The sequence below is a fragment of the Pipistrellus kuhlii genome, unplaced genomic scaffold (genome assembly GCF_014108245.1).
Source record: "Pipistrellus kuhlii isolate mPipKuh1 unplaced genomic scaffold, mPipKuh1.p scaffold_m20_p_8, whole genome shotgun sequence".
Taxonomy (NCBI): domain Eukaryota; kingdom Metazoa; phylum Chordata; class Mammalia; order Chiroptera; family Vespertilionidae; genus Pipistrellus; species Pipistrellus kuhlii.
The window spans coordinates 3,568,101-3,585,758 of NW_023425584.1; the positions used below are offsets into that span (position 1 = coordinate 3,568,101).

Genomic DNA, 17,658 nt, shown 5'->3' on the forward strand with positions numbered 1-17,658 from the left:
CTTTCAAAACGACCTTAACAAAGAACACTTTAAAGAAGCAAGTCTTGTGGTTGCAATATCAAGAATTTGGTCCTTTCTTAGTACCAACTATTCTGAAATTCACCATTCCTTCCTTTATTTAACAAGGAGGGACATTAAAAAAATTCATAGGCTGATTTTTCTTGTGATATAAAAGATGTACTATACTTAATGTTAAAGTAAAGCTCCCATTCACTTTCTGTTCTGCATGAGAAAAAACACTGCAACATTTAATTCCATCCATTGTATAATCATTACTGTTAATCTACATTTACATCACTCATAAAGCTACAAGAAAAGCAGTGAATAGTGAACGATGCAATATATTGTAGCATACCTCTACATGAAATAAAATCATATTCATAGAGTGGTATGTGTAACATTATTCTTTCAGCTGTAAGTGAAAGCTGCCTTGAAGTAAGAATTATTCATGCAAGTTTTTAAATGTGTAAGCTCTAAGGCAGCTGTCGTCAACCTTTCAGACCTTGCCGCACCACCAGTGGTCCATGGACCAATGGTTGGCGACCGCTACTCTAGGGAGAAGTAAGGATTCCTTTGCAGAGTGGTTTTCAGGGTTAAACAATGATTGCAAATCACTCAGCAAAGGGTCTCGACAGTGGTAGAGACTTGAATGTTAGCCCCCTTAAACCTCCTCTGTGAAGGCCTTAATCACTAGGAACTAAACAGCTATACCCATTTCATCATTTTTTTTCTACATCAGTGGTCCCCAAAGTGTGATCTCAGGCACAGCACCATCCGCGCCAACCTGGAAATTCTCAGAAGTGCAAAAGCTTGGGCCCAGCCCAGACTTACTAAAGCAGGAGCTCTGGAAGCGGGGCCCAGCCCTATTTTAACCAGCCTGCTCCTCTAGGTGACTCTGACCCTCCTAAAGGCTGAGAACCACTGCCTACAATGAACTCGTTGCTCTCATTCAGTCTAGATGCAGCATCATTTCTTACACTGAGAGTCAACTTAACACATTGCGGACGGATCACAAGAATTCTTAAAAAGATATTAGCTTGTAAGAACATGTAATAAATAACTTCAAAAAGCAATGGGTATTTAATTTTAAAGTGTCCCTTTAACATTTATGTAAAATGTTTTTTTTGTATTTGTTCAATAGAAAGTTATCTGGCCACTGGGTAAAGCTAGCAATAAAACTACTGGTCAGCAGTGTGTTAAGCTGAGCTGCCCTCTATAGTTAATATACTCTCTAAACCACATGTGTCAAACACAAGGCCCGCGGGCCAAATCCGTCCCGCCAGGCCTTGCAATGTGGCCTGCACCGCGCTGTCATCACTGCACTCCGCTGCGTTTCCATCACAATGACAGTTTATGACTGTTCAGTAAACCATTCGGCCCGCGATTTAGGCTGGATTTTAGATTTTGGCCCCTTCTCTGATTGAGTTCGACACCCTTACTCTAAACTAAAAGGTTAGAGTGGTACATTATTTCAAAGATATCTGGCTGAATAAATAAGAGATAGGCATCAATCACTGCTCCTCTTAATTAGGTTAATGACACTGACTGCCATTTGTACTTCCTGGCTCTTCATTGGCCTCTCCCCTCTGGTGGGCTGTCATTCTGAGCCATTTGTTCTAGCCTAAGAAACACCATCAAGTGCCCAGCCTGGGCCTACAAAGTCAGTTAGTTATGCATCTTCATCCAGAGCTGCAGTCTAAGATTCTAAGTGTAATGACTGATCCCTGCTCCTGCCAAAGGCCAGTTCTGGCCCAGCTTCTCCTCTTGTGGCTTCATGGTTGGTCCTGTTGCTGATATGTATTCTCAGTCCTAACTCTTCCCCCCAATTCCTGTGAGAAGGAGGTCATGTGCATAATCTAGAACTATTACTTAGACCCCCAAAAGGCATATGATTCAAGTGATGCATTCCACAAAGTGGACCAGAGTAATCCTGGTCTACAACCTGGATCTGAGAGAAAAGTCTGATACTCCGTGAAACCTGAAACTTAGCCTTCCTAGCAAGGGTCGAAGACTTAAGAGATTGAGTTGTATTTAACATATATTTATTGGCATCTACTAAAGACAACATCTATCAAAAGCTTAGTTTATCAGGGAAACACTGGATTAAAAAGGGGCTAAATGGCCGGGACCGGTTTGGCTCAATGGATAGAGCGTCGGCTTTGGGACTGAAGGTCCCGGGTTCGATTCCGGTCAAGGGCATGTACCTTGGTTGCGGGCATATCCCCAGTAGGGGGTGTGCAAGAGGCAGCTGATCGATGACTCTCTCTCATTGATGTTTCAAACTCTCTATCTCTCTCCCTTCCTCTCTATACAAAATCAATAAAATATATTTTTTTAAAAAGGAGGGGGGGGGCTAAATGTAGTTGCAGCTTTCACTTGCAAACTATACAGATCTTTCTAAGCCTCATTTTTTTCATCTCTCTGGCTACTGAATTTTCTATGCCATAATACCTTCATACAAATACTGAGTATTATTTAAAATCGTACTTAAACACTTGGCCTCAAAGAAAACTTCAGTCAATGCAGTTAGCAAAAAGACCATCTATTTGGGAAATAGGAGACCTGGATCCCAGTTTTGATCCCATACTTAAAACTAAACAGACTTAGGAATTTAGAGCTTAAATTTTTTTGTCTTAGCTTGCAGACTGAGGAATTATAATTATTCTCCTTTAACATGTAATAGGGATGTTATGAGAATTAAATGAGATATTAAATTAGGATGTAGTAATAAAATAATTCTAAAAGATGATTACTTCCAATAGGAATATTATGCCAATTATTTCTTTTGTCCCACAACTAATCCAGCTCAGAAACTCGACATCTGTAATAGCTACTGCAAGCAAGGCTGAATGTATTAAAGAGACCCGTTCCCGGAGGGCATCCACTATGTAAAGGGCGGAGCTCATTCACCTGGGATATATCAAAGTCCTTAGTGGCCTCTCTCCCAGTCTCTCAGCGGCAAACAGGACGAGAAGGAAAGGCCAACTCTACCCCAAGCAGTAGAACCTCTTTTCAGTGATAAACTCTTACAGTCTCTAAAACTAATGACCCAACTTCACAACAAAGCATCCTCACCCCCAAAGTTTTGCACCCATTTCCCAGGAACGCTTGGTACCTTCCAAATATGTACTGAGAAACATGAAGAACAAAATCTCCCACCCAAAAGTGAAAAGGGACAAAAACAAACAATCAAAAAGGCTTCTACTGCAATCACCATTACACAGAAGAAAGCTTCTGTAGTAGTTACCATCACACTGCATTTTCCATACCGACACAAAACTAACTCCATACCAGGGAGCCAGAGAGAAAGGGACATTAATGCTGAGATGGCAGTGACACCGAGGGGAAGGTGCAGTAACTTGCTTTTCTGGATGCCTTTACACGTCGTTGGGCTCAAGAAAATCTCTATTCTACTCAAGGCTTAATATTAAAGCCCATGAAAAATAACAGTCTTACTGTGTGACCTAAGGAATAATTGTTCCAAGGAATGGCAGATGTTTATTCACCAGAAGGGTGGTATTGGAAAATACCATACTAAACAAATCTGTTATATTGCCTTTATGCAGGACTTCCTGGAAATTCTAGGGTGTTGCTAATGCTCGTTATAAATCACCAATAGGTAAACAGAACAGATGCCATGTCCCAAACTTATTTGATCATAAAATCCTCTGCTCTATCCTCAAGCTGAACTCGAGACTAGTGTTTCTGAGAAAATTATCTAGGGGAAGGACTTAAAGAAGCCTGTGACCCATCAGAAATAATATTTACCAACAGATTTTCTATACCAAGACTCATTCAGCCGAGACCGGTTTGGCTCAATGGATAGAGCGTCGGCTTGGGGACTGAAGGGTCCCGGGTTCGATTCCGGTCAAGGGCATGTACCTTGGTTGCGGGCATATCCCCAGTAGCGGGTGTGCAAGAGGCAGCTGATCGATGACTCTCTCTCATCGACGTTTCTAGCTCTCTATCTCTCTCCCTTCCTCTCTGTACAAAAATAATAAAATATATATTTAAAAAAAAAAAGACTCATTCAAAGCTATGCAACAGCAGCTCCTCAGTGCAAGAAGAATACTCTGGAGCAATGAAAGGGGAAATGATTGCTTTATGAGCAGCAATGGTACCACGTGAAGACACCCAGAGTTTCCATCTTTTTCCTAATAGCCCTTTTCCACCAGGTCCTACTCTAGGGTTTTTTGATTCTCCATTTGAAAATATGTTGAGGCTTACTACATCAGGCAAGGCAAAAGGTAAAGTAAGGTTTTACGTAAATTCAAAGGACTTCTTAGGAAAAAGAAAAAGAAAAAAAAAAAAGGTCTTCCCTGGGATTGCTCAAACTACTAATCCCGTCTTTAAAAGTCAACCCAGAAGCTGCCTGCTATGCCCCAGAAGCTCACACATATCCGAGAGCTCCTAAGCCACTGCCCTTCTGAGTCTGAGAGCTTCAGCTGATCCCTGAGCCACACAGGGAAAAAGGTAGGCACCAACCTCTTTGTAAACGAAAACGTCTTGTGAACAAGCAGATCCTGTCTAGGATGGCCACCATCTCCCTGCGGCTGCCCTCTTGGAGGGCACTGGTGTAGGCCACTGTTCCCTTTAGTAACTGGAGGTAACTGGATCCTCACAGTGGCAAAAGCACTCTGAGTCATCCAACATTCATCAGAGTAGACGGTCAAAATTTTTGCCACACCCATTAGAATGGCTATTATAAAAAAATAAATTAATTTAAAAAAAGGAAAAGAAAGAAAGAAAATAACAAGTGTTGGCGAGGACATGGAAAAATCGGAAACCATATGTGAGCTGCTGGTGGGAATGTAAAATGGTGCGGCTGGGAAACAGTTCAGCAGCTCCGCATGAACTAAGTCCACATCTGGATATACACCCAAAGGAAATGAAGCAGGAATTCAAACAGATACAGACACACCCATGTCCATAAAAAGGGATGGAGTGCTAATACATACTACATCATGGATGAACCTTGAAAATATTATGCTAAGTAAAATAAACCAGACACAAAAGGACAAATATAATATGATTCCAATTATATGAGGTACCAGAAGAGGCAAACTCAGAGAGATAGGAGATAGAATAGAGGTTACCAGAGGCTGTTTAGGATGATAATGTTCTAGAAATAGACAGTGGTGATAAGTTACACAAGATTGTCAATGTACTTAATTGTTCACTTAAAAAATGGTTTAAATGGCAGAATTTGTTTATATTACCAAATGAACCATCGATCGATTGGCTGCTTCCTGTGTGCCCCGGAAAGGGGATCAAGCCCACAACCTGGGCATGTACCCTGACTAGGAAGCTAACCAGCAACTTTTCGGTGCACAGAATGATGCCCAACCGAGCCACACCAGCCAGGGATAACATTTTTTTGAGGTAAGAAATGCCAACACATTTGCAATGTTATATAATTCATATACCATGGTTTATTTTGATCTTTCGTAATCTTTGCTGGTTCATGCTCATCATTTCTTTCATGTCGACAGAGTTCTTGGGTTCTTTCTTTATTGTCTTTAAACTATGCCAGATTCACAATTCTGAGAGATGCTAACTGTTCTGACCCAATTTAAATAAATCATTGAAGCTTAATCCCCAAGAAAAGTTGAAAGAAAGGGAAGAAAGGGGAGGGAGAGCGGGAGAGAGGGGGACAAAGGAAGAACCAATGACTTGGTAATCTAAACATTTCCACAATATGCATACCCCATGAGATTCCCTTGTTTGACAAGGACAATTATTCATTTGCCCAAGCTCTTTAACAGACCAGGGCCCATCAACCACACAGTCCATCCATTCTGCTAAACTCTGTATGTCCCGTTCCATTCAATAATTCCTTTCCTTTGAAAAACAATTCAGCAAAAGTTGAACCAAACAATCCTTCCCGTGTTTACTAAATCAAGCTACTACCTGTTTGATGGATCAGCAGCAATCAGAGATCCCCAAATCTCTAAACCCCTGCGAAAGCGGGGGCTGCTTCTGCAAGGAGCACACTGGAGGGAAGGTGGGGGCCTGGCTCTCCCTGTATTACATAATACAAATCCTGTGACTATGCCCTGGCTGGTTTTGCTCAGTGGGTTGACCATTGGCTTGAGAACTGAAGGGTCCCAGGTTCCATTCCAATCAAGGGCACATCCCCAGATTGCAGAATCGATCCCCAGTAGGGGGCGTGGGGCCTGCAGGAGGCAGCTGATCAATGATTCTCAACATTGATGTTTCTTTTTTCTTTTTCTTTTTTAATATATTTTATTGATTTTGTACAGATAGGAAGAGAGAGAGAGAGATAGAAACATCGATGAGAGAGAGTCATCGATCAGCTGCCTCTTGCACACCCCCCATTGGGGATATGCCCGCAACCAAGGTACATGCCCTTGACCGGAATCGAACCCGGGACCCTTCAGTCCCCAAGCCGACGCTCTATCCATTGAGCCAAACCGGTTTCGGCAACATTGATGTTTCTATTTCTCTCTTCTCCCTTTTCCTTCCTCTCTGAAATCAATTTAAAAAAATATTTCAACATCAGTCTTCTAAAAGCCAAATTTTATAAAGCAGGCAAGTAAAGTTCAAGCGAGATGTCAGGAATTATTAGCACAAGACCTGCATTACTTATTTCCCCAATCCTGCTGCTGCTGGTCTTTAAGGGGGGAAAGTGGGCGAAGGAGGGAAGAAAGGAAGAAGGCATAGCTTTTCCCTCAGATTGGGTGAGGAAAAGCATTTTCCTAGCCAACGAGTACTTAGGATGTGAGCAATGTGAACCTTCCACCATACTACCTAATGGACTGTCTCTGGATCAAAGTCTCCCTTTATCCTCAGGTTGCGAGAGTTTAAAAAATATGAGGCTTGGTTTTGCCACAGAAACTTAGTCTAGTAATAATTAATGTCGTTTTTAAACATTCGTTTAAAATCTTGCTTGGTGTTGACTTGTATTGACATAACCTTCAAACACGTGGTATCTACAGAACGTGTGAAGGGCAATTAACAAGTTTTGCTTGAAAAAGTTTGTGTTTGGTTTGGTTTTTGTTGCAAAACTAGGGCTAAGAAGATGGCGGATGAAGAGCATATTCGGCACTGCATGCTTTACGAGTTCCAATTAGGAAGAAAAGCAAGTGAGGCTGCAAAAAACATCTGTAGTGCTCTTGGTCAAGATGCAGTTAGCGCCAGAAAATGCCAGCGTTGGTTTGAGAAATTTCGCGAGGGAAATTTTTCGTTAGATGACAAGAGTGGTCGAGACCGTGTGTCCAATTTTGATCAAGAAGCTCTTCAAGCTCTTTTGGTGCAAAATCCTCAAATTACCCAACAAGAGCTTGCAACAACTTTAAATTGTTCACAAAAAACAATTTCCAATCAATTGCGTGCACTTGGCAAAGTCCAAAAGTTTGGAAAATGGGTTCCTCATGAGTTGACCGATAACAACCGTAATCAAAGAGTCACAATTTGCAGTTCGCTCCTCTCTCGTCAAAACTGTTTGCCGTTTTTTAGAGCAAGTTGTTACCGGAGATGAAAAATGGGTGCTGTATGTTAATTTGAAAAGACGGCCTCAATGGTTGGACAAAAATGAGGCTCCGCAGCCCACGCCAAAACCTGACTTGCATGCGAAAAAAGTGATGTTGTGTGTTTGGTGGAATTTTAAAGGAATTCTTCATTATGAACTTTTACCATCTAACCAAACCATTACAAGTGCAGTGTATAGTGCCCAATTGGAAAGGTTAGTTCAAGCTTTAAGAGAAAAAGAACCCGCGCTGATTAATCGGAAGGGCGTAATTCTTCACCACGATAACACACGACCGCATACTGCAAGAATCACTGCTGAAAAACTGTGCCAGTTGGAATGGGAAGTTCTCCCTCAACCTGCATATTCTCCTGATATTGCCCCTTTCGATTACCATTTGTTTCGTTCTTTGCAAAACTTTCTTCTTGGAAAAAAATTTAATAATGAAGAATGCCTCAAAAATGCATTGACCGAATTTTTCGCATCAAAATCACAAGAATTTTACAACAGAGGGATTAAAATGCTTCCTGAGCGTTGGGCACAAGTAGTAGAAAACAACGGCAACTATATTGTTGATTAAATTTTGTTGTATTGTTTAAATAAATTCGATTTTAAAAAGTATTAGAAAATGACATTAATTATTACTATACCTAATAGTTAAAGTAATTTTACTGAAAATCCTAAGGAGCTAAGACACTAAATCTCAAAAACGATCTCTCCTTGGAATGCGGTTTTGGAGGAAGACACAGCCCTCTCAGGATTTTACTCGATTCCTTTCCAAAGGCTTTGCCCAGCGTTAGCCTCTGGGCTACAGAAGTAACATGTGGAAGCTTGGTTAAAATGCTTCGGGAAAGACCGCGAAAGCAGGGCTTCTGGAAGAGCTGATTTTACTCTGAAGACTATTCACTGTAAGGCATCAGGGGCTTTCTGACGCCATGATACCTGTCAATTAAGTTGATCAGAGTACAAGAATAAAAGCATTGGACAGTTTTAGACAGAACCAAAGAATGCATTTATAACCCCAGCCACACTTGGTTACCATTGGCAATAAAATATTCACAAATATTTATTTGTGTAGATCTCACTTTGTTAGATTACTAAGGCACATTGCTATGTCATTTCATATTTGGCGAAGTAGAGTAAGTATTAGCATCATTACCATCACCCACCCTCTGTCTAACTATTTTCATATTAATAAAAAAGTTCAGCAAGGATAAGAGATTTGCCCAAGGTCATTCAGTAAATGGATGCCTCTGTGCAAGCCTATCATCAGAGAGACCATCTCTACGCTCAGTGTCTCAAAGATCCTATCTAGAGGACACCCAAATCTACACCTTCATCTTAAACACCCAAGTGCAGTCTGGCTGGTATGGCCCAGTGGTTGAGCGTTGACCCATGAATCGGTCACAAGATCCATTCCGGTCAAGGCACATTCCTGGGTTGTGGGCTCAATCCTTGGTAGGGGGCGCTGCAGGAGGCAGCCACTCAATGTTTCTCTGTCATCTATCTCTTTTTCCCTCTCCCTTCCCCCCTCTCTCTAAAAATAAAAACGTATTTTTAAAAAGTTAAACATCCAAATACACAAACCCTGCCATCTGAGATCCATGTATTTCCATGTTCATTCACATCACATACCTCAGACACAACATGCTACCTCCCCATACAAACATTCCATCATTCTCAGCCATCCAGGCATGCAACATGGATCTCAGCCTTGAATGGGTCTTCCTCCTCCCCACTCACTTTGTTAAATCATGCCAGCTCTCTTGTAGCAAGGGTACATGTATGTTTCCCTTGGCCCTTCACACTTTCTCAATGCTTACTTGCCTCCTCATTTTATATTTACTAACCCAATATTTGACCTATATATCTCTCTTCCTGCCTCTGGCCTCTCCTTGTTTTAGTTACGTCCCATCATAAAAATTATTCTTCCTAAACTAACACATCATGTTAGCACTGTGTTCATGTTTTCAGCAACTCTCAAACATCATCTTGGATAATGTTCAAGATACTCAGACACAATGAAATATCTTCCCAACCCCATCTTCTACTACTCTTCTATCAATTTAACACTAATATTCACTTGATCTTACAATTTCCAACAAATTCTTGAGGTACTTACAATCCCATTTCACTAAGGATTTCTAACAATGAGACTCTGGCCTTTCATGCTGCTTTTTTTTTTTTTTTTTTTTTTTTTTTAATGTTTTCCCTCTTCTTCCTCTACCAGATTGTAAAATCTTCGACAGCCATTATGTTTCATGTATGTTTCACTCCAATGCCAAAAGCAATGCCTTGCCCAGACAAAAGCTGACTGACAACAAATAGGAAGTCCCTAAGATCACAGATCCTTCTAGATGAGGTTCGATGATCTTCATATACAAAGACATTGCAAATAAGTCAGTCATTCAATATATATTTGCTGAACATCTTTTATGTGCTCTGAAGTATCTTATAAGTAGCTTGTTAATTTAAGGCTTCAAACATTTTAGTATCATACAGTAAACATATTTTAAATTGTACCCCTTAGTTTTCTTTTAAATTTCCAGAGAGAGTGCTATTTGAATTTCAACTTTAAAGACCTGGGATAATTCTTGTCTAGGGAGGAGAGGGCAGAGGAAGGAGGACAAGTAAAATTTATGGAATCCACAAGTTACACTCTATCCCTCCCCAACTCTTCCCCCACACACACACACAAATTTTTAAAATTAAAACAAAATAGTCAATTCAGCTGAAGACTGGAGCTTTAAAGAATCATTCTGTTTGAGGAGCTGTTTTGCAGAAATCTACAAAATGTAAAAAGCGAATAATGCAATGACAGTGAGCAGCACAGGAAGACAATGGCGCAGGTGGGAACTCATTTGAGCCATACAGCAAGATTCTGTGGAAATATCCACCACAGGACAACCTGGACGTACCTAACAACCTCAGTACTCGTGTTAGCAAGGATCTGGGCTCTTCCACAAGATGTACTGTCTCCTTTCTTAGATTTGAACTTTTCAAAAGTAGCATAAATATAGACTAGAGACAATTTTGAAATTCCCCCCTATTCTGCGAAATGGGCTATACCAGTGGTCAGCAAACCACGGCTCATGAGCCACACCCGGCTCTTTGGCCCCTTGAGTATGGCTCTTCCACAAAATACCAAGGCCTGGGCGAGTCTATTTTGAAGAAATGGCATTAGAAAAAGTTTTAAAAATTAGGCTCTCAAAAGAAATTTCAATCATTGTACTGTTGATATTTGGCTCTGTTGACTAATGAGTTTGCCAACCATTGGGCTATTCCCAGCCAAGACTATAGAACAGCTGATACAGAGGTTATGGGCTGGGGACACAGAGAGATTACTAAGAGAGTTTTAAAGTCATTTCTTTCAACCCTGAGAAAAGCTGGCTGCCTCTTTGACTTCAATGCTCCTAAAAGGCTTGTTGAATGAGAAGAAAACTCTAGATTCATGATAGAAGGTTCTCCTTTGTAACTGAATATTTGGAGCTTCATTCCTGATTCTTGCTTGCCTTCTTTTATTTGTAAATACAAGAATTCCACTTCTTTCTTTGTAGCGATATTGTGATTCATGATGTTGTGTAAAGTATCTAGCCCTGGCACAAAAAACACACCAAAAAACACTCAATAAATGGTGGCTGTTTTTTCTTCTCAGAATCCTTCCTTGGAATAAGGTGTTCTAGAATGTTGCTGTTACTGACAATATAAATCCTAACGCAACTCAGAATCTTAGGTTATCTAAATTCCAAACTTTGCCGAAACCGGTTTGGCTCAGTGGTAGAGCGTCAGTCTGTGGACTGAAAGGTCCCAGGTTCGATTCCAGTCAAGGGCATGTACATTGGTTGCGGGCATGTCCCCGGTAGGGGGTGTGCAAGAGGCAGCTGGTCGGTGTTTCTGTCTCATCGACGTTTCTAGCTCTCTATCTCTCTCCCTTCCTCTCTGTAAAAAATCAATAAAATATATATATTTAAATTCCAAACTTTATCACAAAAACCCAACCACCTGAAATGAGGGTGAATAAGGGATATGCAGGCAGGAGGTCATAACACCCAGCTTTAAATGGGTGAATGTCAATTATGCTGGTTTAATCAGCAAAAGATCTTTGGGTTCACAGAGTAATTAATTCATAAAGCTGCAAACTAGTCATCTCTATACACAATAAGGAACTGACAGATACATTACAAGGGGAAAGAGCTTCTCCGGAAAGATTACTGTTATTACTGTTCAAACAATTAATCTTTTTTTTATAGTTATACTGGCTTCACTAGAGATTCTGGGCAACTCGAGAGAATGCACTTACACAAAATTTATCTTTATATCTTAACAGCTTACACAGTTTCTAACACACACACACACACACACACACACACACACACACAGTTTAATGTATACCGTATTTGTCTCAACAGGATTCTGAGAAAATCAAACAAAAGCGGCTAACTATCCCAAATGCTGGGAAAACTTATCTTGGAATAGAATCACCAGCTATCAGAGAAGAACAAAGTGTAACAAGAACCTGATCCCGCCCTCCAATCTAAAAGAACAGAATTCACTTAGAGAAATTCATTAGTTTTCAACTTGGAAGTTTAGACAACCAGCAAATTATGATGCTAATCTATAAAACAAAGGTAACACAATCCTAACAAGTTCAAGTTCATTCTACTAGAAGTATGCGCACTTTAAAAGACAAAATTAGCTGAAGATTTAAAGCAAAAGTCTCAAACTGTCTTGCAGCCACAAATCAATGCTTACATATGGATTTTTGTTCGAGTTACACATTAATACTTCTAAAACATTAAATTTTAACTTCCAGTACTTAAAACTGGAAATTTCATATAAAATTTCTAAATCCTACTATCAAATGCCACTGTCTTAGGGAGAAAGAAATTAGACGTGATAACACTGGGTACATAGTCCTGGCAAGATCACTTGAACTGAATCTCTTGCACTGAAGTCAGTTATTCCTTTAACTGGCCGGTGCTCTCCAATCTCCACCCAGTCCCATTTTACAAACGGGGAATTTAAGCTTATAGATTCTCAAAACCAGAGCTAGCAAAAAGCCCTTTTGTGATTATAGCTACTAACTCCAGGGAGTTCACTCTTGACCTCCAAATAAAAGGCAGTGAATGTTAAAAGAGGTATTTAAAAAACCACACATGAATGTTTACCGCAGCTTTATTCACATTAGCCTACAATCTGGAAGCAACCCAAACATCCATTGACTGGTAAATGGATAGACAAATTGTGGCACATCCATACAATAAGTACTCAACTGATACTCAAAACAACATGAATAAATCTCACAAACATCCTGTTAATTAAAAGCAGCCAGACTTAACAAACAACTTTGTGACTGCCTTTATATGAAATTCCAGAAAAGACAAAATGATAGAGATAGACAGTAAATCAGTACTTGGGGTCGGGGAGAAGGGGGCATGCTGCATAAGGGGACTTTTTGTGGTGATGGAAATGTCCCATCATGACTACAGAGGTGGTTAGATGGCTGCATACATTTGTCAAAACTAAAAGTTGGGTGAATTTTATGTAAATTATACTTCTATAAAGCTGATTTTTAAGAGAGTTAGAAAATATTTCAAAACTACAGACAATAGTACTACCATCTCAACTTAGGAAAGTTTGGGAAAGCTAGGGAAAAGGTGAACTTTGAATTGGATCTCATCACAGTAACAATTTTATGGTGCAAAAGAAGTAGGAAACAGCATATAAGTAGTCATATTCTGCACTGCAGAAATGGTATCTCTGAACACAAAGGAAAATGCTTCATCAAAGGAAATTAATTCATAGAGATGGATAATTAGTATTGTACTTGGATAGGTATCAAAGACAAACTGAACTTACAAGATTTCCCAAGAGGGTGTCAACTCAGATATATATTGCTGTTCATATGTAATATAAGCAGACAGTGTGAAAGAATTTTTGTTCTGTTTTTTTGTTTGTTTTTTGTTTTTAAATAAAGCAAAATGAAAAGTCAAACAAGGAGGGGAAAGGGAGGCAAGAAATGCACTGGGTCAGAATCCAAAGTATGTTGACACTGACAGATTACAACTGAGAAGGGAGGGAGGTGCATCAGAACTTGATGAGAGACTGAAAGTAAAACTAAAAACTAGGAAAAAAGAGACCAGCCAACCAAAGTTAGAGCTACAGAGACGAGACCAGAGACCTGACATCAGGCTCGGGAGGATGAGAGGAAAGGGGGAAGGCAAGAAAGTTCTTCTCTCCTAAATCGCATAGAGCAGTCGCCTCCTCTTCCATCTGCTTCTCTGCCCCTGCCTTAGGGGAAGCCCTCTCATTCCTAACCCCATCCCACATACCCTGCACACCGTTCAAACCCCTGGCCTTCACTACGTGCTTCCTTCCCGGATCTTAAACCCCATTCCTACGCTGCCTTTCCTGGGAAGCTTCCCCAGCTTTCCCATGCAGAGTTCGCAGTCCCTCCTCTTCATTTCCAGAATATGCTGTTCCAAATGTCATACTGTCTGTCTCCTCTGCTAGTCCGCAGGCAGCTCCAATAGAAGATTCAATAGTAAGAACAAAACCCTTACTAAGAAGCAGTTCCAAGCCTGTCGAGTTCCTCACCTTACCCAACTCAAGTAGAATGCTAGAAGCCTCGCTGTTGGAAGGGATTCTACAGTGAATTGTTTGAACAAGAGCACATCTGCCCTACCTTTCTGAAAGTCTGATTTCTGTAATGCTTTAAATTCTCAGTGAGTGGCACACATAATAGAGAGCAAAGCAAACTGCATCAGGAATGGCACGTAGCAGTCAAAGAAGGAATTCCTCTATAAATAACAGGAGCTCCTTAAACTCACCGACAGAAGATCTTCCTGAAGAAAATAAATGTACAAGAACCTGAAGAAAACTGGAGCAAGACAAGAAGTCAGCAAGCTCATGAGGCTTTCTGGGAAACCTACAGTCAACAACTCCCAAAGATAAATAAGCAACAACTTGACTTTGTAACAAAAGAGGGGACTGTGGTTTTGGTGCTAAAAGGACAGGGTGACTGTAAGAGCAGAGCTGCTGTGAATTAGCGGGGAGGTGACTAATTTAGAAAGCTGTGTAGGGAGGACAGCTCCCAAACACCAGGTTTTAGAAGGAAGGCCATGAACTGGAGAAAAGGCACACGAGGCTGGAGATGGATGGGCAGTGCCACAAAGTAACCGCTGAAGTACCTGCAGCAAACTGCAGCCCTCCCCACAGCGCTGAAACAGGATTATTAGCAAGAATGGTTTTACAGCGCTAACCCACAGGAGTCTCTGATGTATAGATGAGCAATAATCCCAAACCTCTGAGAAATGAGATTCTGCTCACATTTGCCAAACACCTGGAGAACCAGTGTGCCAAGAGCTAAAGACAAATCCAAAGGACTAAAGACAAGGTTGTTGTGTTGTTGTTTTTTTTGTGCCTGGAAGGAGTATTCAACAAGTCTAACGGAATTACACTGAAAAAAGTTAGCAAAAGAATTCAAAGGACTTTCAGATATCATCAAAATAGCTTCTAGGTAAACTTTCTTAGAAGGGTCCATTTTTAAAAGAACTGTTGTTGTTTTTTTATTTGAGCAGATGGTGATTAATTCCTCCCTTCTAACCAAGAAAATCCAACATCTCTGCTAATAGCAGACCGACTTTGCTACCTTCCAGATAAGCAGTTTTTAGCATCATCTATTTCAACTGCTCAGAAGCACTAAAAAGCGTGAGGCACAGTGGTAAGTGTGGGGATATAGAACAAGCAGCTGACTGACTCTGACCTTAAGCCCACGTTAAATGGGTAGAGAAATACTGTCGAGTGGGGCAAATGCTAAAAAGATTAGTACTGAGAGGCAGTAAAAGCTAAGAGAAAAGCGAATCCATATTGCAGAGGTGGTTTCAATCAGACTGAAGTATAAGCAGCCCCGAGTATTAGCATATTCCAAGTACAACAAGAAGCAATTGTCCAATATCTGTGAGCTAGAGATCACCATTAATCCCTACCATTACAAATTCATTAAGTTCCTCATGGTCCCCCAGCCAACAGGTTAACTAAAACTAGAAACAAGGTGAAAGGCCACATGATGAAACAGTTTTAATGAATAAGTCATTATAGTCTCCTTTCTAAACTCTCAGGCTTGCACTTGAAATCCAGTTCATGACAACAAAACTGGCAAAATAGCACATCAAAACAAAGCCGAAAGCTACCCACGACAAAGTATTGCCTGCGTAATTATTATTTTTAGGTTATGGTATATCTCTGCTTCATTTTCCAAGGGGCAACCTGTGTCTTTTTAAGGTTCTGTTTGGAAAAGTACCCTACCCTTCAAACATCTCAGGCTCTGGCACAATCGATGTGGCTTCCAAATTAACTTTATGACATTTATATGAGCCAAGTGTGTTGACTAGTCATGTGACTAACAACACTCAACCAAGTAACTACACGATATTTTGAATTAAAAAAGGTCTGCCACTTGCGTCTGTAGGCGCTTATGGTGTACACATGGTTAAAACAGCTATACACGGTTTTGTAAGGAATGAAATGCTAAATGCACTTTTAAACCTCAATAGGACCATACGCTTGAATATATTAAGGTTTTTAGATATCCTACCTTAAAGACAAAATTTTTTCAATCAGTATGCATTTCTTAATTATAACCTAATATTCCAACATTTGCTTTAAATGTTTTGTCATGAAAACTATTTGCAAAGGGAATAAAAACAGAGAACACAATATTGCCATGTGCTCTAATTCTAAAACCTCTTCAAGGCTTGTGCTTTAAGATATGTACATTATGCAAGTGCTCAAATAAATATTAGTGCAAGTCATGTTCTGACCATCGAAGTTCTCAAAATCCAATGACTGATTGATGTATTGGAACACGGGTTGACATACTACAGCATTTGACCACAGGCTGTTCTTACATACAAAACTTTTATTGGAATATAGCCCCAAACATACTGTCTATGGCTGTTTTCATGCTACAGTTTGCAGAGTTAAGTCTTTGTTACAGAAACGGTATGGCCTACAAAGCCTAAATATTTACTGCTTGACCATGTACAGAAAAGTCTGTTGATCCCTTATATTAGAATCAGCAGAACCAATGATCTAATATATGTCTGGTCTAAGAGCTTATCTACCCCAGTGGATGAACCACTGAATACAGTGAAAAGAATTCTTGCCCAAAACATCCAAATAGAAGTATAAGCAGCCCCGAGTATTAGCATATTCCAAGTACAACAACAAGCAATTGTCCAATATCTGTGAACTAGAGATCACCATTAATCCCTAGCAGAGATGGTTACAAAACATGTAACCATCTCTGCTAATTCATTCAAAGTCACACTGTCAATCTTAACTAAAAACTAAACTTTAAAGGCAAACAGTGAATTTAGTTCTCAATCTTTTAAGATCTGTGCCGTGTTCGTAGAATCAACATACAAGTTCAATGTACTTTTGTGTCACGTGTACTCAGTGAAGCACCACCAGGAACCATATTAATTACTCCTTTACTCAGTACCATGACGTCCAAGAACCCACCCGCCATGAACTAGGTAAACTAAGTAGGACACAGTCTCTTAAAAGTCTGTTTTCACCTGTTATGTCGGAGACTGGGATCATAAGTGAAGCAAATCTCTTCTGGATTTAGTCTCTCCTATGCTTAATAGCCTAAAAATGTCAATGCTGCTGTCTCAGTCATATAAAAGAATTACACCCAAATAACTCCTGCTGGATATACTTGCCGTTCTTAGAATAAGAGAAAAAACAAGCTAATAGTTTTTACTTGCTGTTGTATTTAAGAACTGAAGTCTATCAAATAATCAGCTTATATTTTCACATATTCTTAACAGAGTCAATCATGTCAAATTAATAGACATCAATAAATCATTTATTCACCAATTATTATTGTTCTCCAGTTAAAAAAGTAGGAGATAATGCAAATTCCTAAATAAATACAGTCAACTCTTGAATAGTCCCTGCTATTCACAATACTATGATATATCTAAGGTGTGTTCCCACCACCCCTAAGTGCTTAACCAAAGAAGCATCAACAGCCTGGTACCCTTGACAACACCAATGCAGTCATAGCTCCTAAGCTGATGTTAACATAAAGCCAAATTAAGCATTTCACAAGGGCAACATGATGCCAAAATAACCACGAGAAAAATTAAAATTAGTGATTT

The 17,658-nt window shown here is 40.0% G+C and overlaps 1 protein-coding gene across 5 annotated transcripts in view; it reads right to left on the reverse strand.

Annotated features, from left to right (window-relative positions):
• CREBRF (CREB3 regulatory factor) overlaps window positions 1–17,658 on the reverse strand; it is a 40,449-nt gene that overhangs the window by 20,934 nt on the left and 1,857 nt on the right. The window lies entirely within an intron of this gene.